Raw genomic sequence first — 27,680 nt, forward strand, 5'->3', positions numbered from 1 at the left:
AATTGTTAGGTGCGCCAGTGTGTGGATTAGGACATAGCAATTTATGTGTTAAGTGTTGATCGCAATTTGGAGTCAGATCAATAACTAGAATCCGTAACCTAACAACATGCATGTGTGCGTGAAGTAAACTTGCACTTTCAACATGGCCCTCAATAGTTACCAGCCCCTCCGGAGGGTTTTCAAGCACTTGTCTTAGAGACACTGGCACCGACGTGGGGAAGATGAGCTGGATTGCCTCAGCCTGCAAGTCATCACTACACTATACATGCGCCCCAATGTACATTTTGCTGGTTAGTTTTGCAAAACAGCACGTTGGGGTTTCTCGCGTCCGTGGTAAAATGGGAAAACACATAACTGTTGCCCTCTGTGACTTTTAGGTGACTAAAAAGGGTCAACTTGATAGCACTGGTACCGTCACAGAGGGCAACAGTCTCATTTCGTAGCTGCCGTCCATTTGAGGGTTGAAGCACCATCCGGCTTCCAGCCTCTGGCCCGGGTGTCCCTCCTTATCCCCACCACTTTTAGCGTTTATGACTTTTCTGTTCATTCTGAAAGAGAAAGTGACAATTAAGATCCAGAATTTTTTGGATCTTTTTTTTTTTTTCAATGTGACTCCAAGTATGTGAAGTGAATGTCTAAAAATGTGCAAAGTACTTCGCAATCTGGCACATGCATATCCCACTGCTGCATTTGAGGACAAGGTGAAGCATTTTTAGCCTTCACTCGAACTAATTGCAAAAAGGATGACCGAAAGCAGCCAAAGCAACATTAAATGTTGCTTGTTTTTGTAACATGTGATTTTACTAATTATCCCTTGTTTGTTTGTGCATCGACTTTAACTTTAAACCAGCAATGTCATTCCTCGTTAACTCAAGTTGGAGGGGTGATACCTGAGAAGCCACTTACCTCTGTCTTCAGGTTTGCTGTAATTAGGGCAGTTTAGAGTCTCCACCCGCTTTTATGCGTGGTAGAGTCAAAAAAACAAAAACTGGGCATAGCGTCAGAACTTCATTAGTTACACGGATAGATAGATAGATCTTTATTGTCATTGACACATGTACAACGAAATTAAAAATCAGTGCTTCTGCTAAGAATTTTTTTAAAAAAAGCTAAAAGTTTATATAAACTAAAAACAATACAAAAGCTCCAGTTCAGTGGCCTAGTGGTAGAGTTCTTTTATATCAAACAAATTATTTTAGGTGCATTACCTGACATGTTTCGGCGGGTTCTTCCGCCTTCATCAGAGTGCCACGCGTGGTTGTGACGCGTCTTTATCAGCTGATGGATGAAGGCGTGGCTCACCTGTCAGATTTGACAGGTGAGTCACGCCCTCTGCTGTCCGTTCACCTCTCCAGGATGCTGTTCCAGGTTGTAGAGAGCATGTGGGCTCCCTCATCCCTGTTGATGGTCCTCGGGCCCTGCTTGCGGATCTCAATGGCCTCCCTGATCCAACGCTGATGTTTGTTTTCTTCAGTGCGGATGACTCTGCCCTTTTCCCAGTCCATGATGTGGTTTTCTCTTTTACAGTGGTCGGTAATGGCTGACTCACAGTGTTCCTGTTCTGCTTGTAGTTTTATTGCTCTTCTTTGTCTTGTTGCTGTCTCCTTCTCACACTCCTTCTTGTGTTCTGTTTTTCTTGTGATGAAGTTCCTCCCTGTCTCTCCGATGTACGATTTATTGCATGATTTGCATGGAATCTCTTATATAGAATTGCATTTATTTTTCGGATTGACTCTGTCTTTTGAAAAAGTTACTTATGTTATAGTTATTTGATATATTCTATTTCGTGTAGCAACTTGTATATGTTTTTATCGTTACAGTTCAGTAGTTGTTGGCTCGTTGAACTCTTGTTTTGTTAAATAAAGAGTCGTTTACCAAACCCACGTCTTTCCTGGTACTTTAACGCTGCGTGCGCGGCGTTGTTGACATACAGGATGAGGAATTTGATCGATGGATTTAATGATTTGGAGTGACACCGATGGTTTGATAATATTGTTGTAATATGATAGTTATTTGAAATACACTTTATATATCGTTATATGGGTCTGTGGAGTAATTAGAAATGCAACTTACAACGAGTCCGATGTCAGCGGTGCGGCGCGTATGCATACGCGCCACATACGCGTGGCATTGTTTACATAAAGGATGATCGATGGATTTAGTTAATTGGAGTTCTTCTTATCGTGGCTACAAGGCAGTTAATTACAAGGCTTGGGTAGATGTGGTTCAGCCACAGCTGAACACATTTCTGTCCCTTCTCAATAAACTCTGCTAAGTCCGGTGCTGTGCAGGGCGGCTAAGATTGTTCGTTTTGCAGAGGAGAACCCTTTGATGTTCACAGATAGAATTGTTAATGCTGGTCGTGAGGAGGTTCCTCGTTTCCAAGATCGACCTTTGTGTCTATCTCCAGGCATGATGTTGTTTTCTGTTCTGTAGCTTTGTGGCTTGTAGCTTGCAGCTTTCGGCATAGCTTGTAGCGTAGCTTGCAGCGTAGCTTTGTAGCGTAGCTTATAGCTGTGTTGTAGCTTGTAACTTTGCTTAGCTTCATGAATTGGAGTGACACCGATGGTTTGATAAACGTGTTACTTATGTAATAGTTATTTGAATAACTCTGAATGTTACGTCAGGCCCGTTCTCAGCTCCTCGTTTGTGTATATGTCACGTTAGCATACCGTATCCTGGTTTCATTGCTATCACCAATAAAGACTTATGAAGTGGGGGCCAAGGAAATTGTTGTCAATTGTTGTCAATGTTTGCATCGGGTTCAAACCATTTGTTGAAGAGAGTTTCAAGGGCTCTTAGTGACCCATGTTATGGTAGTCCTCTTTATATTGATGCTACTGGAATACGGAGGGGTGTCTCTAATGAATACAACTGTTAGATTTATCCCAGTTTTTTATCTTTAATGCTTGCTATGCTAACAGTTATTACCAAGAGGCAGCCTTCACAGTTTAAATATTTCATGTATGCCAGAAAGATCAATACACAGCTATGAATCCTTCTCTGCGAGATTTCGGAAGAAGGTCTGCTGTCCTGTTTGTGACATCATACAGTAGAGTGTGGCACCATTTAAATTGGGAGTTTGAAATTTAAAAAGGCAAAAAAAACAAAACATGTTTGTCCTATTTTTCCGCTAGTAAACAACCAATGTGAAACAGAAAGTGTGACTTACTTTGCACACATCGCGGGCACACCGGACAGATGGTCGACAGCTCACTGTCACGCCTTCCGTTTCTGATTGGAAAGTACTACAGGCAGACCATGACGGCAGCTTTGCAATTGAATAAAAAACTGATATTTTTTTTACTACACACTTCCCTTTTACCAACGTAACCATATGTTATGACATTAAAACATTTATTTTCAAAAAGTACATCAATTTATCTTTTTTCTTTAGTAGGGTTGCAAGTGGCAGAGAACACCCTGGACCAGTGGGCAGCCAATTGCAAAGCACGTTGAAAACACATTCTCACCCAAGGCCAATTTACACACATGTTTTTTGACTTGTGGCAGGACACCAATATACAGTGGCAAACATTTGGTGTTCCGGGAAGAGCTCTCATGCTCATGCATAAAGGAATTGTATTTTCTGGACTATAAACTGCTACTTTTTGCACAAGCTTTGAACCCTGCATTTTATAGTCCAGTTTACATCGATGGATTTTTCATGACTTTGATCATTCTGTATGATTTGTGCATATATATGGAAATAAGACATTAAAACACCTCCAGCTTATTATCCAGACTTTCCCCTAATTTTATCTGGCGTGGGTTTTATTCAGGTGCGGTTTTTAGTCCAGAAACGGTATTCATGCATCTACGGCCTTACAGACTTGGCTGGTGCGATTCACATTCGAAATAATCCTTGAGTGGCGCTATCAGGTTGCAAATGACGGCGACGCTCTAGGAACGCCCCGGGACCCTCTGGCGCTGCAGGCGGCCCATGTTCTTCACATCCGTGTAGTGTTTGGGGAAACCAAAAATCTGCTCCATTTGGGTACACCACATGATGACGCCTTTCATGATGACAGGAAGTCCCAATTTCCCTTGAACCATGGAGTTTTTCTTGTGATGGTTCACACCTTGTCCAGCTTTGCTGCACGGCCAACTTCTAAACAATCCTGAAGATTCACTTTTTAATCCAGGGATGGGGCCGCCGGCCAATTCATACCTAGGAGGTTTCCCCAGAAGTAGCAAGCTCAATGTGCAAGGCTGACAGTCACGGCATCGATGATAATTGGAATGCACCCCAGGAATCTGCAGATGTCCGTCTTGTCTCTGCTGGACACGAACACCACATTTTCAAAGAGCCAGAAAAAAGGCCGGTCGTCACCCTCCTTCGGCTTCAGCAACGTCAAAATGCGGTAGAATTCCAAGAAGAGTCTTCCGGTGCCCTCAAACAATTCTTTCCGTAGGGTATTTGCCCATGGAAAGGTCGTTGCTAGGACTTCCTCCAATCAGCAGGTCAAAGGGGCCCCATTCAGCAAGGTGTTTCCTTGTGATGGTGCGGACGTCGTTGACATATTCAATCTTGCCAGCGTGCTTGATCATACCCACCGCGATGGAATCCTCACAAATCTCTGATGCAATGTAGCGTCCCACCTTGAAGCCAAGGTCTTTGAGCACCAGGTATCCTGTTGCGATGCCAACAAAGAGCGACAGAACCTTCAAGGGCTTGCGGCAATGGCCGGGTAAACTCTGTGAGGCTCAAACTCCATGGCATTGTTGTTGGCAAAGAAGTCTTGGACCTTAACACTCCTGTCTGGCCTGAGTTTGAGCTTTCCCTCGCACTGCGTTGGGCGGCAAATGTAGCAGCTCCATGGATCAATATCTTTCAGGTCACGAAAGGTTCCCACCAGGATCTCCACACACTTCTTACAGAAACATTTGCAACAGCTGGCGTTACCACAAAGAATGACTTCTGTTCCGCCACAGCAAACGGTGCAGTACGACTGATAGCCATCTTCATCGTAGCGATACAGTATTTCTGTAAAGTTTTCTTTGCATTTGAAACAAAGACCGCCTTAAAGCAATGGGTGTTGCACGACCACGTCAGGCGACCCGCAAGCCAAACAACAATCTTCGATTTTTGTGCCTTTGTCTCTAAGCCTCTCAATTAAAGTGTCTCTTGTGAAGCTGTAGTTGCAGGTGCTTGCTCGACTCTTAAAAGCATGTTTCCTTTTCACAGACGGCTGGTAGTCAGACTCAGTCGAATCCGAATTGGACAATTGGCCAGCTTCGTGAATGGCAGGTGGCACAAATCCCTGCGGCCCTGATAGTAGAAATCCTTTCACTGCCCAGTCCAGCATCAGATTCATTTCTTTTTCTTCATCTCCTTCTTCAATCCTTTCGATTGAAGCAACATCCGGCTTCCAGCCTCTGGCCCGGGTGTCCCTCCTTATCCCCACCACTTTTAGCGTTTATGACTTTTCTGTTCATTCTGAAAGAGAAAGTGACAATTAAGATCCAGAATTTTTTGGATCATTTTTTTTTTTAATGTGACTCCAAGTATGTGAAGTGAATGTCTAAAAATGTGCAAAGTACTTCGCAATCTGGCACATGCATATCCCACTGCTGCATTTGGGGACAAGGTGAAGCATTTTTAGCCTTCACTCGAACTAATTGCAAAAAGGATGACCGAAAGCAGCCAAAGCAACATTAAATGTTGCTTATTTTTGTAACATGTGATTTTACTAATTATCCCTTGTTTGTTTGTGTATCGACTTTAACTTTAAACCAGCAATGTCATTCCTCGTTAACTCAAATTGCAAGCACATGGGTATGGCCATTTTGTCCCATTGTGCACACACGGACAGCCAATTTTCCTCATGCAAAAGCCTTGCTTGCAGACTTTGAACAGCCTTCTTATGACACAGCATTAATTTTCACGGGTAAAACAATATAGTAGATTTAAAAGTGCCGTCTATGCTTGTTTTACAACTTGTTTTCACTTTCATGCATCTGATGGAGTTAATTCATACCAAATTCATCAGAATGTACCTCAGAAAAAGACCATTTTGACAACAGGACAATATTTTTTCCGAGTATCGTAAATAAAAAGAGAGGATCTTAGAATACTTGATTAACTTCCACCCAGTTTGGAAATAATTTGCACACCAACACATCAGTCCAGGTTAAAATAATAAATTAATAAATGAACTAGGCACATGCCTCAGTGTTTATCGAAGATGTTTATCGAAAATAAAATTTCAAGTTGGAGGGGTGATACCTGAGAAACCACTTACCTCTGTCTTCAGGTTTGCTGTAATTAGGGCAGTTTAGAGTCTCCACCCGCTTTTATGCGTGGTAGAGTCAAAAAAACAAAAACTGGGCATAGCGTCAGAACTTCATTAGTTACACGGATAGATAGATAGATCTTTATTGTCATTGACACATGTACAACGAAATTAAAAATCAGTGCTTCTGCTAAGAATGTTTTTAAAAAAAGCTAAAAGTTTATATAAACTAAAAACAATACAAAAGCTCCAGTTCAGTGGCCTAGTGGTAGAGTTCTTTTATATCAAACAAATTATTTTAGGTGCATTACCTGACATGTTTCGGCGGGTTCTTCCGCCTTCATCAGAGTGCCACGCGTGGTTGTGACGCGTCTTTATCAGCTGATGGATGAAGGCGTGGCTCACCTGTCAGATTTGACAGGTGAGTCACGCCCTCTGCTGTCCGTTCACCTCTCCAGGATGCTGTTCCAGGTTGTAGAGAGCATGTGGGCTCCCTCATCCCTGTTGATGGTCCTCGGGCCCTGCTTGCGGATCTCAATGGCCTCCCTGATCCAACGCTGATGTTTGTTTTCTTCAGTGCGGATGACTCTGCCCTTTTCCCAGTCCATGATGTGGTTTTCTCTTTTACAGTGGTCGGTAATGGCTGACTCACAGTGTTCCTGTTCTGCTTGTAGTTTTATTGCTCTTGTCTTGTTGCTGTCTCCTTCTCACACTCCTTCTTGTGTTCTGTTTTTCTTGTGATGAAGTTCCTCCCTGTCTCTCCGAAGTACGATTTATTGCATGATTTGCATGGAATCTCTTATATAGAATTCCATTTATTTTTCGGGTTGACTCTGTCTTTTGAAAAACTTATTTATGTTATAGTTATTTGATATATTCTATTTCGTGTAGCAACTTGTATATGTTTTTATCGTTACAGTTCAGTAGTTGTTGGCTCGTTGAACTCTTGTTTTGTTAAATAAAGAGTCGTTTACCAAACCCACGTCTTTCCTGGTACTTTAACGCTGCGTGCGCGGCGTTGTTGACATACAGGATGAGGAATTTGATCGATGGATTTAATGATTTGGAGTGACACCGATGGTTTGATAATATTGTTGTAATATGATAGTTATTTGAAATACACTTTATATATCGTTATATGGGTCTGTGGAGTAATTAGAAATGCAACTTACAACGAGTCCGATGTCAGCGGTGCGGCGCGTATGCATACGCGCCACATACGCGTGGCATTGTTTACATAAAGGATGATCGATGGATTTAGTTAATTGGAGTTCTTCTTATCGTGGCTACAAGGCAGTTAATTACAAGGCTTGGGTAGATGTGGTTCAGCCACAGCTGAACACATTTCTGTCCCTTCTCAATAAACTCTGCTAAGTCCGGTGCTGTTCAGGGCGGCTAAGATTGTTCGTTTTGCAGAGGAGAACCCTTTGATGTTCACAGAATTTTTAATGCTGGTCGTGAGGAGGTTCCTCATTTCCAAGATCGACCTTTGTGTCTATCTCCAGGCATGATGTTGTTTTCTGTTCTGTAGCTTTGTGGCTTGTAGCTTGCAGCTTTCGGCGTAGCTTGCAGCGTAGCTTGTAGCGTAGCTTGTAGCGTAGCTTTGTAGCGTAGCTTATAGCTGTGTTGTAGCTTGTAACTTTGCTTAGCTTCATTAATTGGAGTGACACCGATGGTTTGATAAACGTGTTATTGATAAACGTGTTATTTATGAAATAGTTATTTGAATAACTCTGAATGTTACGTCAGGCCCGTTCTCAGCTCCTCGTTTGTGTATATGTCAATTGTTAGCATACCGTATCCTGGTTTCATTGCTATCACCAATAAAGACTTATGAAGTGGGGGCCAAGGAAATTGTTGTCAATTGTTGTCAATGTTTGCATCGGGTTCAAACCATTTGTTGAAGAGAGTTTCAAGGGCTCTTAGTGACCCATGTTATGGTAGTCCTCTTTATATTGATGCTATTGGAATACGGAGGGGTGTCTCTAATGAATACAACTGTTAGATTTAGTCCCAGTTTTTTATCTTTAATGCTTGCTATGCTAACAGTTATTACCAAGAGGCAGCCTTCACAGTTTAAATCTTTCATGTATGCCAGAAAGATCAATACACAGCTATGAATCCTTCTCTGCGAGATTTCGGAAGAAGGTCTGCTGTCCTGTTTGTGACATCATACAGTAGAGTGTGGCACCATTTAAATTGGGAGTTTAAAAAGGCAAAAAAACCAAAACATGTTTGTTCTATTTTTCCGCTAGTAAACAACCAATGTGAAACAGAAAGTGTGACTTACGTTGCACACATTGCGGGCACACCGGACAGATGGTCGACAGCTCACTGTCACGCCTTCCGTTTCTGATTGGAAAGTACTACAGGCAGACCATGACGGCAGCTTTGCAATTGAATAAAAAACTGATATTTTTTTTACTACACACTTCCCTTTAACCAACGTAACCATATGTTATGACATTAAAACATTTATTTTCAAAAAGTACATCAATTTATCTTTTTTCTTTATTAGGGTTGCAAGTGGCAGAGAACACCCTGGACCAGTGGGCAGCCAATTGCAAAGCACGTTGAAAACACATTCTCACCCAAGGCCAATTTACACACATGTTTTTTGACTTGTGGGAGGACACCAATATACAGTGGCAAACATTTGGTGTTCCGGGAAGAGCTCTCATGCTCATGCATAAAGGAATTGTAGTTTCTGGACTATAAACTGCTACTTTTTGCACAAGCTTTGAACCCTGCATTTTATAGTCCAGTTTATATCGATGGATTTTTCATGACTTTGATCATTCTGTATGATTTGTGCATATATATGGAAATAAGACATTAAAACACCTCCAGCTTATTATCCAGACTTTCCCCTAATTTTATCTGGCGTGGGTTTTATTCAGGTGCGGTTTTTAGTCCAGAAACGGTATTCATGCATCTACGGCCTTACAGACTTGGCTGGTGCGATTCACATTCGAAATAATCCTTGAGTGGCGCTATCAGGTTGCAAATGACGGCGACGCTCTAGGAACGCCCCGGGACCCTCTGGCGCTGCAGGCGGCCCATGTTCTTCACATCCGTGTAGTGTTTGGGGAAACCAAAAATCTGCTCCATTTGGGTACACCACATGATGACGCCTTTCATGATGACAGGAAGTCCCAATTTCCCTTGAACCATGGAGTTTTTCTTGTGATGGTTCACACCTTGTCCAGCTTTGCTGCACGGCCAACTTCTAAACAATCCTGAAGATTCACTTTTTAATCCAGGGATGGGGCCGCCGGCCAATTCATACCTAGGAGGTTTCCCCAGAAGTAGCAAGCTCAATGTGCAGGGCTGACAGTCACGGCATCGATGATAATTGGAATGCACCCCAGGAATCTGCAGATGTCCGTCTTGTCTCTACTGGACACGAACACCACATTTTCAAAGAGCCAGAAAAAAGGCCGGTCGTCACCCTCCTTCGGCTTCAGCAACGTCAAAATGCGGTAGAATTCCAAGAAGAGTCTTCCGGTGCCCTCAAACAATCCTTTCCATAGGATATTTGCCCATGGAAAGGTCGTTGCTAGGACTTCCTCCAATCAGCAGGTCAAAAGGGCCCCATTCAGCAAGGTGTTTCCTTGTGATGGTGCGGACGTCGTTGACATATTCAATCTTGCCAGCGTGCTTGATCATACCCACCGCGATGGAATCCTCACAAATCTCTGATGCAATGTAGCGTCCCACCTTGAAGCCAAGGTCTTTGAGCACCAGGTATCCTGTTGCGATGCCGTCAAAGAGCGACAGAACCTTCAAGGGCTTGCGGCAATGGCCGGGTAAACTCTGTGAGGCTCAAACTCCATGGCATTGTTGTTGGCAAAGAAGTCTTGGACCTTAACACTCCTGTCTGGCCTGAGTTTGAGCTTTCCCTCGCACTGCGTTGGGCGGCAAATGTAGCAGCTCCATGGATCAATATCTTTCAGGTCACGAAAGGTTCCCACCAGGATCTCCACACACTTCTTACAGAAACATTTGCAACAGCTGGCGTTACCACAAAGAAGGACTTCTGTTCCGCCACAGCAAACGGTGCAGTACGACTGATAGCCATCTTCATCGTAGCGATACAGTATTTCTGTAAAGTTTTCTTCGCATTTGAAACAAAGACCGCCTTCAAGCAATGGGTGTTGCACGACCACGTCAGGCGACCCGCAAGCCAAACAACAATCTTCGATTTTTGTGCCTTTGTCTCTAAGCCTCTCAATCAAAGTGTCTCTTGTGAAGCTGTAGTTGCAGGTGCTTGCCCGACTCTTAAAAGCATGTTTCCTTTTCACAGACGGCTGGTAGTCAGACTCAGTCGAATCCGAATTGGACAATTGGCCAGCTTCGTGAATGGCAGGTGGCACAAATCCCTGCAGCCCTGATAGTAGAAATCCTTTCACTGCCCAGTCCAGCATCAGATTCATTTCTTTTTCTTCATCTCCTTCTTCAAAGGACTTCTCAGAGCGTTCACTTGCCAGCTCTATGACTTGGAAGATGGCGGCCTTGTAAGTGGGCAGGCTGGCAAATGAATTTTTGCAGAAACATTGGATGAAATTCCGAAAAGGCATCAAAGCTTCCGTTGGGATCTTTGAGAGGGTTCCATCACCTAACCATTCAACCCTCCGTACACCTGGAGGTGAAATTTTAGTTTTCCAAGGAATCACCAAGCCGGGCCACCAAGAGAAGCCCTCTATCTTTCCCCCATATGAGCTCTCCGGTCAAAAACCTATTCCCAGCCTGGTAATTGGCTTTCCGTCGTCCTTAGTGTGTTGTATATCTGGGTCGTGCCTTTTCCACCCTTTTGCCAGAGTCGCCATTCTCGACAAGTAGGCTGTCATTTATGGTCAGCTCTTTTAACTTTGTAAGGGCTACGTGACATGGCTTTATATATTTCGTATAGCATTCCTTCAGTTCCATAACTGTGTTAGCTTGCGGTATTGTTTGCCTATTGGGGCTGTCTGAAATGCCCGCCATTGCTCTCCGTTGAGCATTCACTGTCAGAGAGTCATGATCCGCAATTCCCAGGACCTTGCCGTTGGCTAGCGGCTCAGGTTCACAGCCTTTGGCGGAAGATGACAGTTTCCTTCTGCTTTTGGTAGCGGGTTCAGGTAGCAGATACAGGCTGATATCGCAGTTGTTTCTGGCGGTCACGGCATCGTATTCTTCGTCCGTCACATTGGCTGTGTAGAAGGCTTTAAACCAGGGGTGTCAAACTCATTTTCACCGAGGGCCACATCAGCATAATGGCTGTCCTCAAAGGGCCAGATGTAACTTATAAATGTAACTAAATGTAATCGAATGTAATGAAAAATAAATGTAACTAGTCCTTAATGTTAAATAACTCATTATTTATTATAACTTATTCAAGTGACAATTACAGTTGCATAGAAAACATGTTTGCTTGTTGCTCTTACATAAATCCTTTTAAATGTTGTCAGCTTATGAAAACCCACATAAATCCATTAATGAAGGATCAAACTGTCCAAGTGAATGAAGAAAAATAACATAAAACTGTATGACACGTAGCATTTTACAATAAAGGCTGCACACAGCCTAGCATCCAACTGATGGTTTGATGACAACAATTTGTCTGCATACACACATAAGACCTGCTAACATTAAATAATTACAACAGCAGCTACACATAAATAATATGTAATCAACTAAAAATGCCAAAAGAAAGGTTGACTCAGTTCACAACTATATTGGTCAAGTTTCCGGTTAGTCTTTGATGAGGAGATGCTGCCTGTCCTTGAACACACCAAGTGGATTATCTCTCTACTATCGATTGATCATGTTCTGAAAATGATAAACACAAAAAGAAATGCAAGCACAATCGTTAAATTGCACAATGTTTAACTGTTCTTTTTCTTGGTTGAATTACATTTTATTATATTTTAATTACGTTTTAAAAAAAATGCTTACCTGTGTGTTTTCTGACCAGACGTCTGACACCGTTTTCCCGTTGCCAGTGTGTCAATGTCTGGTTTGAGATCCTGTGCTGAGGCAATGCGTAGCACAGCATGGAGGTTGTCATCCGTGAGGCATGATCTGTGCTTGTTTTTGCTCAGATTCATTATGGAAAAAAACTGTTCGCACAGATAGGTGCTCCCAAACATGGACAGAACACAGGCAGCATGAAGTCGAAGCTGTGGCATCAAACCAGGGGGCAGCAGATGGTAAAAGTCCTTGATTGCAGCATCCTGGAATTTTGCTCTCAGGCCACTGTTGCTTTGAAGCTCAATTAGCACCATCTGAAGGTGCTGGGGTGCAGTGCAGACATCGGTGGTGAACGGATTGGCAAAGATGTCAAAGCCAGACTGTTGTGCTCTGAAGTCAGAGAAGCGCCGATCAAACTCAGTCTTTAACCAGCTCAGTTTGGTAGCCAACTGAGCACTTGAAAAAGTCTTGGGAAATGAGGCTGACATACTCTGACAAACAGGAACGTGGACAAGATTGTCCTGTTTCACTTGCCACATCCATAAGTCCAATTTACGCTGGAAAGCCGTGACCTTGTCGGACATCTGCGTAATGACTTGTTTGTGTCCCTGCAGCTTCTGATTCAGCTGGGCGAGATGGTCGGTTATGTCACACAACACAGCAAAGTCACACATCCACTTTGGATCTGATAGTTCAGACATGAGTTTTCCTTTACTCCTCATAAAAAGAGCAATGTCTTCCCTGAGCTCAAAAAATCGCTTGATGACTTTGCTCCTGCTCAGCCACCGCACTTCTGTATGGTACAGCACATCCCTGTGTTCTGAGCCCATCTCCAGCAAAAACTGCTGGAACTGACGGTGATTCAGGCCACGCGCCCGAATGAAGTTCACTGTTTTCATGACTGTGGTCACAATGTCCTCCATCCCCAGCATCTTCCCACACAAAGCTTCTTGATGGATAATGCAATGATACGTTATCAGAGGCGTGTGATAGTTAATGAAATGGACCGGCCACATAGACTCTGTCCGGAAGAAGGCCCAGCAGAGGCTGTACTTCCTGAGACAGCTCAAGAAGTTCAACCTGCCACGGGAGCTGCTGAAGACCTTCTACACTGCCATCATCCAGTCTGTCCTCTGCACCTCCATCACTGTCTGGTTTGGATCGGCCTCCAAACAAGACAAGCACAGACTGCAACGGACAATAAGGACTGCAGAAAAGATAATTGGAATCAACCTCCCATCTATCCAAGACTTGTACCTGTCCAGGACCAGGAAACGTGCAAGTAACATCTCAACAGACCCTTCGCACCCAGGTTGCAGCCTGTTTGAACTACTCCCCTCCGGACGCCGTTATAGAGCTCTGTACACTAAAACCAGCAGACACAGAGACAGCTTCTTCCCCCAGGCTGTCGCTCTGATGAACTCACACCACTCTTAGAGTCTCAGAGTCATTACTGTGCAATAACATCCCGCTTGCCACACCTTTTTTGTCTACACTGTTTGTACTATGTGTCCTCTCTGCATCCATTGCAGCCTGGTCATCCTAGAAGAGGGACCCTCCCATCTGTGGTCTCTTCTCAAGGTTTCTCATTTCCCCTAGCTGGAGTTTTGAGTTTTTCCTTGCCCTCTTGGGAGTTTAAGATCAGGGGGTGTTTGAGAATATCTTTCGTTCTTCACATGTCCTGAGTGTTGTTGTTAGTCACCTAAATGTTGAACAGAGGCTGTGATTTACCGAAGTCAAATTCCTTGTTTGGCACGCTCAAACATGGCGAATAAAAAACTCTTGAATCTTGAATCTTGAATCTTGAATTGTTTTGCATTTTCCCCTTCATTACTCCAACCAAGCCTACTTTTCCTCCACACATTACCGGTGCACCGTCTGTAGTTAATCCTACCAAGTTTTCCCAGTGCAATGCATTTTTACTTACGGACTTCTCCACCGCATCAAAAATGTCCTGTCCCGTCGTGGTCCCATGCATTGCAGCCACATCCAACAGCTCCTCAGTGATAGGGAGGTCCGACTTTATGCCTCTAATAAAAATTGATAACTGCTCTGTGTCCGTGTTATCTGTACTTTCATCAACAGCTAATGAAAAAGCTTTGCAGCTGCGTGTCTCCTTGGCCATGTCACATGCTGGTGCCACCTGCGACAGGACCACGCCCCCCTGTCAGTGGAATCGCCGTCACCTGCCACGGGTTCATGGACAGCGCTATATCAGCGCCGCCAGCGCAGACCCGAGTGTCAGTCTGTCCCGTGATGCTTTGCTCATCTGTCCCTGAGAATCTGACTTACAAATTCGAATCCACAGAACTGCTTGTCCACCCCAGCCAGATCGCCGCTCCAGCGCCAGCCACCCCAGCGCCAGCCACCCCCATCATCCCTTCCACAATTAAGTCTGTCGCTACGCACTTGGCTGTACTGTCCGATCCCTTACAGTACAGACTGACCACGCTATGCAGCTAGCGAACGACGAGACGGCATTGAGCCGACTGGAGCGAGCCGAGACCGCCATCAGCAGCCTGTCCGCCGACATCCGGAATCTGATCGAGGTTGGTCAACAACAACAGCTACAGCAGCAGGAAATGGCCCAAGCCCTCCAGAGACTGTCGGTGGCTGCGTCCCCGGCTGTCACGGCACTCCCGCAGCGCCCATCTGCCGAGGCCAGGAGGCTCGTGGACGTCCCGGAGCCCCGCCTTGGCAACATCGAGAAGTTTAACGGAGACCCCAAGCACGTGCGGGCATTCGTGACTAATTGCCGTATAATGTTCAGCCTCCAGCCCGTCACGTTTGCGTCGGAATCTGCCAAGGTCGGGTTCGTCCTAACCCACCTCACGGGCGAGGCGCGGCTGTGGGGTCTGGCCGAATACGAGAGGATGGCCCCAGCTTGCGATTCATTCGACGCCTTCGCGGAGGAATTGCTCTGCCTGTTCGACCTGGGCTCCGCCGCCGAAGACGCCGCCGAGGAACTGGCGACGCTGCGTCAAGGTAGCCGATCGGTCGCGGAGTACGCACTTAAGTTCCAGACGTTGGCCGGCAGCAGCGGATGGTACACGCCGGCGCTCGTTAGCACATTCCTCAACGGCCTCGCTGAGTACATGAAAGACGAGCTGGTTTCTTACGATCGCCCGCGAACCCTGAAGGGCGCGATGGACTTGGCGGCCCGAGTAGACCGGCGGATCCGGACGCGGCGGCGCAATCGGGTGAGGAGGTCCCCGCGGAACCCGCGTGGTCACCTTCCTCCGTCTGCTGGGGACCTGCCAACCACACCACCCGCCGAGCCCATGGATCTGGGAGGGTCTCGGGTCCCCTCGGAGGAGCACCGTCGACGCCTCTCACTGGGCTTGTGTTTTTACTGTGGGGAGGGGGGTCATCGGGTGGCGGGGTGCCCATTAAAAGGCCGGAGCTCACGCGGCGTCGGGGGATCCACGTGAGCTCGACCAGCACCGGCTCTCCCAGTCCCAGCACGCTCACGCTACAGGCCAACTTCTAAACAACTTGCGGCGGGCGACCAGAACGTGGCGGCCTTGGTGGATTCCGGCGCGGAGGGGAACATCATGGACATTAGCCTGGCACGCCAGTGGGGTGTCGGCTTCCTCCCTCTGAGCCCGTCCATTCCCGCACGTGCCATTGATGGCCGTCTGATCGGCGAGGTGGCTTTCGTGACGGAACCAGTTAAGTTACTGCTCTCCGTCAATCACCACGAGACCATCAAGTTTTTTCTTCTTTCCCTCCCAGGACAGCAGCTCATACTGGGGCACCCTTGGTTGCGGCAGCACAACCCGGTGCTGGACTGGGAGGTGGGGGTTGTTCGGCAGTGGAGCGAACGCTGCCATCGGGTGTGCCTGAAGGCGGCCACCAGCCCACTCGGCAGAGCCCCGCCCAGGTACAGTCCCGACATCTCCAATGTCCCAGCGTTTTATCACGAACTCAAGGAGGCTTTTAGTAAAGCCAGGGCCACTTCCCTTCCTCCACACCGGTCCTACGATTTTGCTATCGATCTGTTGCCCGGCACCTTCCCTCCCAAGGGACGCGTCTACTCCCTGTCCGCTCCTGAGCGCCGGGCTATGGAAGAATACATCCGGGAGTCCCTGGCAGCCGGTATCATACGGCCGTCCTCTTCACCTGCGGGAGCGGGGTTTTTCTTTGTGAAGAAGAAGGAGGGCACGCTACGCCCGTGTATCGACTACCGGGGAATAAACCAGATCACTGTAAAAAACCGATACCCTCTGCCTCTTCTGTCTTCCGCCTTCGAGAGCCTTCAGGGTGCCACCATTTTCACAAAGCTGGATCTTCGCAACGCCTACCACCTGATCCGCATCCGGGAGGGAGACGAGTGGAAGACGGCTTTCAACACCCCGAGCGGACACTACGAGTACTTGGTGGTTCCGTTTGGGCTCACCAACGCCCCAGCGGTTTTCCAGTCCCTGATAAACGACGTGTTACGAGACATGCTGGACAAATTCGTGTTCGTTTATTTGGACGACATCCTCATCTTCTCCCGCTCGCTCCCTGAGCACATCAAGCATGTTCGGGCGGTGCTGCGCCGTCTCCTTGAGAATTCGCTCTACGTGAAGGCAGAGAAGTGCGAGTTCCATGCCTCCTCTGTCAAATTCCTCGGCTACGTGGTGCGTGAGGGATCCATCGAAATGGACCCTGGGAAGGTGCAAGCGGTCACGTCATGGCCTGTTCCCGAAACACGCAAGCGGCTGCAACAGTTCTTAGGATTCGCGAACTTTTATCGCCGTTTTATCCGTGGATACAGCACGGTGGCCGCGCCCCCACCGCCCTTACCAGCCCCGCCTCCCCGTACAAATGGACGGAACGGGCAGAACAGGCATTTCAGGAGCTTAAGAGGAGGTTCACATCCGCTCCCATCCTCAGGGTTCCCGATCCCGACAGACAGTTCGTGGTCAAGGTGGACGCCTCGAAGTGGGTGTCGGGGCGGTGTTGTCGCAACGTAGCCGCCAAGACGATCGTCTCCACCCGTGCGCCTTCTTTTCTCACCGTCTGTCAGCCTCGGAACGAAACTATGACATCGGTAATCGGGAGCTCCTCGCCGTCAAGTTGGCCTTGGAGGAGTGGCGGCATTGGCTGGAGGGCACCACCACTCCATTCATCGTCTGGACCGACCACCGCAACTTGGAGTAGAGACTGGACGCGAGACAAGCACGGTGGGCTCTGTTCTTTGACCGCTTTGAGTTCTCTCTTTCCTATAGACCGGGTTCCCGTAACACGAAGGCGGACGCCCTGTCGCGTTTGATTCCTGGCGGGGAGGAGGGACAGGGTCCGCCTCCCACTATCCTCCCGAGCTCGGTTCGGGTGGCGGCTCTTACATGGGAGATCGAACACCAAGTGGAAGCCGCATCACGAGATCAACCCGGCCCCAGCAACTGCCCGGAGGGTCGCTTGTTCGTCCCTGAAGGCCTGCAGTCGTCCGTGCTGGAATGGACGCACGACTCACGCCTCGCCTGTCATCCCGGCGCTGCACGCACGAGGTACGTGGTGGCACAGCGTTTCTGTTGGCCCACCTGGCAAGTGGACACCAGCGATTACGTCAGAGCCTGCTCAATTTGTAACCGCTACAAGACGTCTACTCGTCCTCCGGCCGGGCTGCTTCAACCCTTGCCGGTTCCCCACCGTCCCTGGTCTCACCTGTCAATCGACTTTGTCACGGGCCTCCCCCCCTCAGAGGGAAACACGGTGGTCCTCACGGTGGTGGACCGTTTCAGCAAGATGACGCATTTCATCCCTCTGCCTAAGCTCCCATCTGCGAAGCAGACTGCGTCCATCATGGTGCGGGAGGTGTTTCGTCACCACGGTCTCCCACAAGACATCGTGTCAGACCGAGGTCCTCAATTCGCTTCCACCTTCTGGACGGAGTTCTGCCGACTCCTCGGCGCCACGGCCAGCCTCTCCTCGGGGTTTCACCCTCAGTCCAATGGTCAAGCGGAGTGCCTGAACCAGGAACTGGGCAGGTCTCGCCGATGCATGGCCGCCGGGGACCAGCGCGGGTGGGTCCAACAGCTTCTCTGGGTGGAGTATGCTCACAATTTCCTCCCCAGCTCGGCCACGGGACGTTCGCCTTTCCACTGCGTCTTCGGGTACCAGCCACCCTTGTTCGCCCACCAGGAGCGTGGTGCGGCGTGCCCGTCGGCCCAGGATTGTGTCCGCCGTTGTCATTGTGCTTGGGCGAGGGGCCGGGTCACTCTTCTCCGCTCTGTTTCAGGCTACGCCCCCCCAGGCGAATAAGCACCGGACGCCGGCTCCGGAGTACAGAGTGGGGCAGCGTGTGTGGCTCTCGACGTGGGATTTGCCACTGCGAGCGGGATCCCGCAAACTGGCGCCCCGCTTTGTTGGACCGTTCCCTATTCAGAAGGTGATTGGCCCGACCGCAGTCCGTCTTCTCCTTCCAGATTCCATGAAGGTTCACCCCACGTTCCACGTGTCCCGTGTGCGGCCCATCCATGAGAGCGCGTTGGCGCCGGCGCCCGTTCCGCCGCCGCCGCCCCAGCTCGTCGATGGGGGTCCGGCTTACGCTGTCCGCTCCCTACTCCGATCGCGGCGGCACGGTCATGGCCTCCAATACCTCGTGGATTGGGAGGGTTATGACGACGCGCACCGCTCCTGGGTTCCGAGCCGCTGGATACTCGACCGTTCTCTCATTACGGAGTTCCATCGCTGTCATCCGGACCAACCGGGTCCTCGGCGCGGGCGCCCGAGGAGGGACGAGGGGACCAGGGGTGAGGGTCCGGGGAGGTCTTGTCCGCCGGTACTGGGGTCTTCTGCTCCCGCGTCCGTCGATCCTGCGTCTGGCGAGGTGTCGGACGTTTCAGCGGTGTGCTGACCCCCCCACCTGGTCGCCCGGGGTATTGCCTTCCTTTTTTTGTTGTTTTTGGTTCCTAGGGACGTCGGGAGCCGTGCCTTGTGGGGGGGTTCTGTCACGTGCTGGTGCCACCTGCGACAGGACCACGCCCCCCTGTCAGTGGAATCGCCGTCACCTGCCACGGGTTCATGGACAGCGCTATATCAGCGCCGCCAGCGCAGACCCGAGTGTCAGTCTGTCCCGTGATGCTTCGCTCATCTGTCCCTGAGAATCTGACTTACAAATTCGAATCCACAGAACTGCTTGTCCACCCCAGCCAGATCGCCGCTCCAGCGCCAGCCACCCCAGCGCCAGCCACCCCCATCATCCCTTCCACAATAAAGTCTGTCGCTACGCACTTGGCTGTACTGTCCGATCCCTTACAGTCCAGCTGTGTTGTAAGATTTTCTGTTCGTTCCTTCACTCAGTCGGCGATGGTGTTTCTTGATGAACTGACATTTTTAATAGTCTGTAACTGGTCGGGACACACCTGCTCACAGACCTTCAGCATGCACTGCTTCAAAAACGCTCCCTCTGAAAAAGACTTGAAAGCGTGGGCGATTTCTTTGGCCACAATGAAGCTAGCTTTCACCATGGCCTCGTTTTTGTCTGTGTTATTTCGTGAACAAACTCTGCTGCGGCCGCAGTTTGCCTTTTAATTCTTGGGCAATTTGTTGCTTTTCTTGAAGGCTAGCTTTAGCGTACTTAGCTCCGTTTTTGGTGTCAAAATGTGGACGCAGATTGTACTGAAGGAATGGGGTTGAAATACAAAAAGTCCTACCTAGCTACAAAAACAGATATGCTCAAACCTCATTGAATAAAGTACATAAGCAGAAAAGTATATTCACATATTAAATCAATAAAAGAAACACTTTAAGCTTATAATTATACCTACACACCAAATCAATAAATAAGACATAACTAGACATTTTTGATAAATGGTAATGAGAAAGGTTTTTATAACTTTATGATGTGATATACATTTCTGAGCACTTTGAAATAACAAATGACTTTTGATATATTGCCTAAATAGCTTAATGACCCTTAAGGAACTGTGTAATGCATGCCTGATGTTTTTTCTCTTAATTATGGACACGGCCAGAGTCGTCTTGACCGTTCAGTACTTGATTGTATCTTATGTTTTGACTAATGCTAGACGCCAGTTTTTGATTACTACTGAACGCTCTGCACAGAGGGAAATATTTTGCCTAACAAAGAAAAGATACGGTTGGAAGCATGGTTAAACTAAGAATAAGCAAAGACATGAAGTATCAAAAGAACAGCAATAGATTAATGATGTCACAGCCAAAAGCTAACATAATTTCGTACAAAATGACAAAATTGAAAGAATGAGGTACGACAGTGTATGTCCAAGATTGGAGAAGAATGTTCACAGGAAGGTCACGTGGAGATAAAACCAGCAGGTGCCAGAGGGAGCCAGCCAAGGACTCGGCCAAATATGATCGCCAAGGCCGAAAGACGGGATGGAAGTCAACAGCCCCCACACACACCGAATCGCTCATAACCAGCACCCACTCCCATGGCAAACTTGCCCCACCCCAAAGACTCGTCAACTCGGCCCACACTGGCATGTGCAACTGATATAAGCTAACCAAAGAACCTTGAACGTTGCCTTTTCTGAATGGAGACTTTCCGCTCTTGAAGGGCCCAGCGCTGTATTGTACTTTCCTGAAAACAGAGCTGTCTGAACAAGAATTGTGATTGAACTCAACCAACCTGTGTAAGTCTAATTTGTGCTTCAGTGCCTTGGCATTTTCCTAAATCTGAAGAAATCAAACGAGCACACTGTGAGTAAATCGGATAACAGGTGATTGGCAATGGCTTTTGCCGTGAGGCGCAGATAACGCACTCCCTAAATTGTGGACAAAATCCAACAAATGGTGACCATCCGACGTGATTTCTTCAGAAGGGTAAGTGCATGGTCCACAAAGGATTCTTCCTTCTCCGCTCTTGCTCAACAATATTGCAGTCCGATCGGCACAAAAGGTAAGGGGGAACCTCTTTTTCTCTCTCCCAGTCCAGCAATATTGTGGAGTGAAAGTGGAATACAAAAATTAATAATTTCAGCTCTGTGTTCAGGAATGGTGGTTGTATAGAAGTGTGTGTTTGTGTGGAACTTGGTAAAAGTGATTTGTGGAAAAAATTAAAAATACAAAAACAGGTGAAGGCGCCGCTGATATAGCAGGACGGATGCCGAGCGATTCCAATAGTGTGACCTTAGAACATTATAGGGCTGTCTAAGGCAAGGCACATCTGGGATGTCCGAGTCGTGGTGAATTAAGAGAAAGGTGGTCAGGACTTTGTCTGATCAGCAAAGGGCTCTCACACCGCTGGAACTTGTGGGATGCCAGTGACTAGCATATGGGCACCTGAGTGGCCTCAATTGTAGACACTTAGGAACTAAAAGGAAATGTGCTTTCGGCAGGTTGCAAACATATTTTTAAGGTTGTGTTAAACTTATAATCATATTAATATAATATCTAGTATTGGAGTGCTTGTGTGGATTGGTGGGTGGCGAAGAATGTGGAGGCAAACTGCATGAACTTGTTTTCTTCGAAGTGTTGTGGAATAGGCCCAGACAGGGAGTACCGGACAAGAACACCTCAAGGTCGGTGAGAAACGAGAAGAACAGCACGTCTATGTGGTCGGGCTTCGCGGGGAAAACCCAACCGCCAGACCAGCGACACCTAGATGGCCATCGACCAATCATCTCACAATATTTTGCATGCTTTAATATTCATATTGTGTTTCTTCAAAACTGGGCAACCCGGAAGAATGTGTCGTCTTTTGGTGGTCACAAAAACGCACGAGTTTTAGTGTGAGGGACCCGGGACCCAGGCCTGTATTAGTGCGCTTTGTCAGGAATAAACAATTGGTAAATTTGGTCTGATTGATCTACTGGTCTTCTCTTTGACAGAACGAACTCGCAAAATTCTTAGGAGCGCCAGTGTGTGGATTAGGACATAGCAATTTATGTGTTAAGTGTTGATCGCAATTTGGAGTCAGATCAATAACTAAAATCCGTAACCTAACAGAACTTATACTGTTGCCTAAGGTCGGGGTCGATTGGATCGGCCAGGCCACCAATACGAGTCGGGGACTCGTGAAAAAAAAAAAAAGGGTGAAGGCATCTCTGATATAGCAGGACGGATGACTGGCGACCTCAATAGTTCGACCTTAGAGACTTATATTTTTGTCTAGGGCGAAGGGTAACTGGGTTAACCAGGTCGCTACATAATTGTTGAAGTGTGTCTATGATGATATTGTGTGGAAAGCAGGCTTGGCTGTCAGATGGGACAGTGGCGCAGCTGAAGAAGTGAGTGATTAGTTGTGGTGCTGTTCATGGGATGGAAGTGATGATTTGTGGTTCATGAAGAACAATAAGTTGATTTGTATAAAATTGATGATTTTATTTTGATTTTGCATGAGAGTTGGAGTCGGAAAAATGGCTTAACAAGAATTTGATAAAGAATGTATATTTAATTAGCATGAAGGTTGCATCCCATTGTGTGGTGGGGTTAAACTGGAACCATTTTTGTTTTCAAAAGGCTGCGGCTCTAAAGTTTGGGCCCAACGGTCAGGTGGGCACAAATGCATATTTTGGACAGAGGTGGGGGGTTACATTGTGCGACGTGGTGGTGCCGAGGCTCTCCGCACTTCAGTTGCCCACCCCACCCCCACCCTTGAATCAGCTGGGAAGATTGTCATGTCTATGTTGTGGGCCCCTGTGTTTGTTTATGTGTATGTTTGTCTTTGTGTATCAGTTCGTTATAAAGGATGGAATTGCGTTAAATTGGTGCACGGAAACGGTGTGCTAGACAATGGTTTATCAGATTTGCATTGTTAAATGTAAAAATTAGAAATTATAGAATAATCTGAGGGTTGTGGGCAGAAACTCGTCCAACGAGGAGAGTGCCCAGCCCTCATAAAAATGTGAGAGTAAGAGAGAACATACAAATTATGATTGCAGATTTTAAATTTAGGAGGAATTATTGATTGGTTATGACATAAGACTATACAAGGACACATGTAAGGATAAGTCAAAGATTTGAATCACTTAGAGTAAATAAACAACAAATAAAAATGACATTGCAAGGGGGCATTTTTTATTAAAAGAACACCAAGTAAAGTATTAAGTAGTGGGCATTCGTGATTGGGATTAAATTAAGGATAAAATTAGGTCAATGATTAGAATTCAATGGTGCTCTACACAAAAAGGCTAAAATTTTAATGAGGAAATATTTGGAGTACTGTGTGGGTCCACATATGTCATGGTCCTAGTTTATTTGGTTTTGATTGTGGGTTGGGTTTATTTTGTTTATTATTAAGGTGTTCCTTGTTATTCTCTTATCCCCTACATTGTCTTCGTAATATTGCTAAAATCCGTCCTATCCTCTTGACCGGGGATGCGGAAACTATTATACATGCGTTCGTCACGTCGCGCCTGGACTACTGTAATGTATTATTCTCTGGTCTTCCTAAATCCAGTATTAAAAGTCTACAGTTAGTGCAAAATGCCGCTGCGAGGCTGCTCTCACGGTCAAGAAAATTTGATCACATTACCCCAATATTAGCCGAATTACATTGGCTCCCGGTCCATTTAAGATGTGACTTCAAGGTTCTTCTACTAACCTATAAAGCACTGCAAGGCTTAGCGCCTTCATATCTCGTCGACCTAGTCGTTCCTTATGTTCCGTCTCGTAACCTTCGTTCGCAAAACGCTAGTCTTTTAGTTATACCGAGGGCCAAGAAAATGTCTGCAGGGTCTAGAGCATTCTCTATTCGGGCTCCAGAGCTTTGGAATGCCCTACCAATGGATATTAGAACTACTACCTCAGTAGAAACATTTAAGACGCGTTTAAAGACACATTTCTATGAGATGGCCTTTAACTAACTTGTGATGGCCGATTTGGCCGGAGTTTGTTCTGTTCTCTCTGCCCACCTCCTCCCCGGCTGGGGAGGGGGTTAGGTGGCTCAAAAGCTGATGGCGGCTGGCTGGATTCTCGGGGACCAGTTCGGGATGGGGGAGCTGCGGCTTGGCCCCCTTGAGGACACTGCCAGGACAATCGAGGGCACCTCCGACATCCATTTTTTTTTTTCATTGATTTTCATATTATGTATTACTTGTGCACTCTCTGCATCCATTACAACCTGGTGATCCTGAAAGGGGGATCCTTCCATCTGTGGTCCCTTCTCAAGGTTTCTCATTTTCCCCTGGCAGGTTTTTTTTGAGTTTTTCCTTGCCCTTTTGGGAGCTTATGATCAGGGGATGCTTTGAGAATAATTGTCAATTTTGGCTATGTGAAGCCCTTTGAGACTGTCTGTGATTTAGGGCTATACAAATAAACTTGACTTGACTTGACTTGACATTGTAAATGTCTTCTTTATGCAGATAGGTTAACGGGCTAAGAATTTAGTGAGGAGATAATTGATCGATTGATGGGGGTTAATAATTGTCCAAATCCTAGTCACATGTTTTGAGGGACCACTGCAACAACATTATATTTAATTTGCAGGCCATTATTTCGTATGTGATGACAGTGTCTAGATAAGTAGACTGTTTTATCAAAAATGTGAGAGTGAAGGAGGAGGTTTGATTTGTGATCTGGCATTTGGGTGCCAGTTTTAAGAGTCTGTGCAGCAGCATAGATTGTTTTTGTTTGTTTTTAAAGATATGTTTAACAGTTTATCGCGGTGCAGTAAGGATATAGCAATTTTGAAAGACTTAAAATTAAAAGCAAAATTACATTTTAATTCTGACACATGCCAGCTAACATGAGGATGGGAAAATAAAGACATAAATAAATACTAGCTCAAATGTGGCATGTGTTTTGAATTGGGCGATAAGACATTCACTTTCAAGCACTATCATTTAGCGCTGCTGACAACAATAATTTATGAGATGGTAAACCAAGGAGGAATGTCATAGTTGGAACACAGGCGCTGTATGACCTATAGATTGAACAATAACATTCACCGCATATACACCCATGTTGGTAGATTGTTCAATTACATTACAGTTTAGTACAAAGGATTTCGGAACTTTATTTGATGATAAACACTGGAACGAGGATTTTATCCGTGTTAATGGGTAGGGTGGATGGATTACTCAAAAAAAAAAAAACAGCATTTGATAAGGGCGGCTTGATAGTAAGATGATGAGTGTGCGCAACTGATAGGATACAATATGTTAATGTGAAGATTTGGGGTGGAAGGAACAAATACTACACAGGAAGACTGATTGGTGTCCCAGTGTGTTCTGCCCTAGCGCGTGGCACAATTCCTGAACTGAGTCCTCTTACTCCACTGGCTGTCTCAAAATCAACAGAGGACTGTCCCTGGTCATGAGACACCTTTGACCTTTGGGAGAACAACAGGAACTATTATCATGCTTGAAGGGGGCAAGCACGGCTCTTCACACGACAAGAACCATACAGTTGGTGGAATACACACAGTTGTTGATCAAAAAGAAAATGGACTGAAAGAACAAAGACAAGATGGACGCATTTGAGAATGGCGGACGGTCCAGCCCTGAATCATCATCATGAGAATCTAAGATGAGAGGCTGCTAAAGACTTGCACGAGGCACATGAAGTCAAACTGGACACATTGCTAAAGACTGCTGAAGCATTACAAAGTTGGTGGAGTATGGGACAAAAGGGATGGAAGTGTGTTTGGGTGCTGGGGCAGACATAACTGAGGAGTTTTGATAAAAGAGGGAATAGTAGGGCTGCTTATTGACACTGAAACGGGGATAAAAAACAAAATACACAGATATGGACAGTGAAGATACACTAATAATAACAAATCACGACAGCGTGATCAGAAACTTTGCAAAGTGGATATTGATCGATAGAAATTAAATGATTTGAATCATAAATTTTTATATGTGACAGCATGTAGAAGACATAATGAATCTAATCGAAATAATGAAATTTTATAATTGGACCAGTGAAAATTTGGATTCGGGCAACAGAAGGCTGTGTTGGGTTGACAACATTTATCTGAAATCAATCTCGGAGACGGTAGGTCTTTCTTGGCTTAGCGTTTTCTCCTGCGCAGAAGGGCGCATCCCAGACACAGCAAGTGTGGCTGAGATTCGCACTCTGCTCTGAGTTTTGCCGTGCTTTTATTGAGAGAGAAACAAAGGGGCAAGTGTACATGGTCGAATAGGTTTCCAGACAGAAAGAACAACATTCCATAGTTATATCCCATTACCACAGAACACAGGGGGTACTCTTTATGGAGTGGGCAGTATGGACGTCTCATGACCATTAGCTCAACAAAGATGTAGTCTTTAGTGCCTCTGGGAATACATTGCTGTGCCGTACTCATGACCTTTGTCCGCTTCAGCCGTCCCATGACAATCTCATGATCTGCACATGTCTAGCTAACTGTGGGGCTTATTGTATAGCGCGGCTAATGACTGCCATATGCCCCCAAGTCATTTTCACGAGGCCAGATTCTGCGGAGAATCTTGCACACAAAAGTAGTTACAGAGAATCCAATGATAAAAAAGTATATCATTTCCATCATTCCCCCCTGTTTAACATTGGAATTCATGGAAAACAAAACATCAACTAATAACTACATATGTGTATAAATGAGTATATGCTTACACAATATAGTATAGTACCATCAAAAAGCATGAAAGTTTACATTCCAGAGTTTATCAGAACTACAGCTCTCCATTCGGCTTTGGCTGAGTTCGTCATAATGGAATGTTTTTTTTTTTTTCTTTTGGATCATCAATAGGAAGAAAAATAGACAGGTAGGTGATTTACGCAAGGTGGTCCCACTCATCTTGTTCACGCTGGACCAACATGATATTCTGGACAGCAAACGCTGATGTCAACATTTTAGTCATCATGTGACGAATACAAGGTATGATGCAGGATGTAAAAATACAGAGAAATAACAGTATGACAACTAAAACAGTTGCAACCTTCAAGAGAAGTTGCCTCCAATCACCGTAAAACAGCCACCAAAAGGGATGGGCATCCTTGGCTGGAGCTTCATCTTGGGACATAGCCTTACGGAGGTTCCGAAGTCCTTGTAGCGCATATTCGATGTGGGTGTCATTTTCTCCTGGGATGTAGGTACAACAGGAAGTACCAACTATTTCACACACACCTCCTTTTTCGGCAGTCAGGAGGTCCAAAACCATTCGGGACTGTAGTGCCATTATTTTCAGAGCCTGCAGCTCTGTCTGGTAACCTGTAAGGGCTTTAAGAGTAAAATTGGCAAAGCTCTTCAACCTGTAGTCCATGGTTTCTATTCTGAGAATAGTTTTAGCCACACCCGCCTGTGGAAAGAGTGTGAGCGCCACCTTTTGTCCTGTGCTCCAAAGCTTGTATTCATCTGGTACGTCTGAGCCCCAGACACTGTCGTAGGGATGGAAGGTGGGAGCCACAGCTGCACGGGTCTTTCGTTGATGATGTTCCTGAAAATGTGTCAGACTGAGGAACACAGTGTGATCTGACACATATACGGGGGCACATGTGCCATCCCATCGTCCGGGAAGGATTGCGTAGCCTCGGCGACCACAGAGCCACCATCCCCCTTCGATGATAGAATGGGGATTTTCGCCTCCTGCTAGGATTTGTCTG

The 27,680-nt window shown here is 46.4% G+C and overlaps 1 pseudogene; it reads right to left on the reverse strand.

Moving 5' to 3' along the window:
- Positions 1–599: 599 nt before the first annotated feature.
- On the reverse strand, positions 600–8,205 carry LOC125966355 (DNA (cytosine-5)-methyltransferase 3B pseudogene; annotated as a pseudogene).
- Positions 8,206–27,680: the final 19,475 nt, after the last annotated feature.

This window comes from Syngnathus scovelli, unplaced genomic scaffold (assembly GCF_024217435.2).
Source record: "Syngnathus scovelli strain Florida unplaced genomic scaffold, RoL_Ssco_1.2 HiC_scaffold_34, whole genome shotgun sequence".
Taxonomy (NCBI): domain Eukaryota; kingdom Metazoa; phylum Chordata; class Actinopteri; order Syngnathiformes; family Syngnathidae; genus Syngnathus; species Syngnathus scovelli.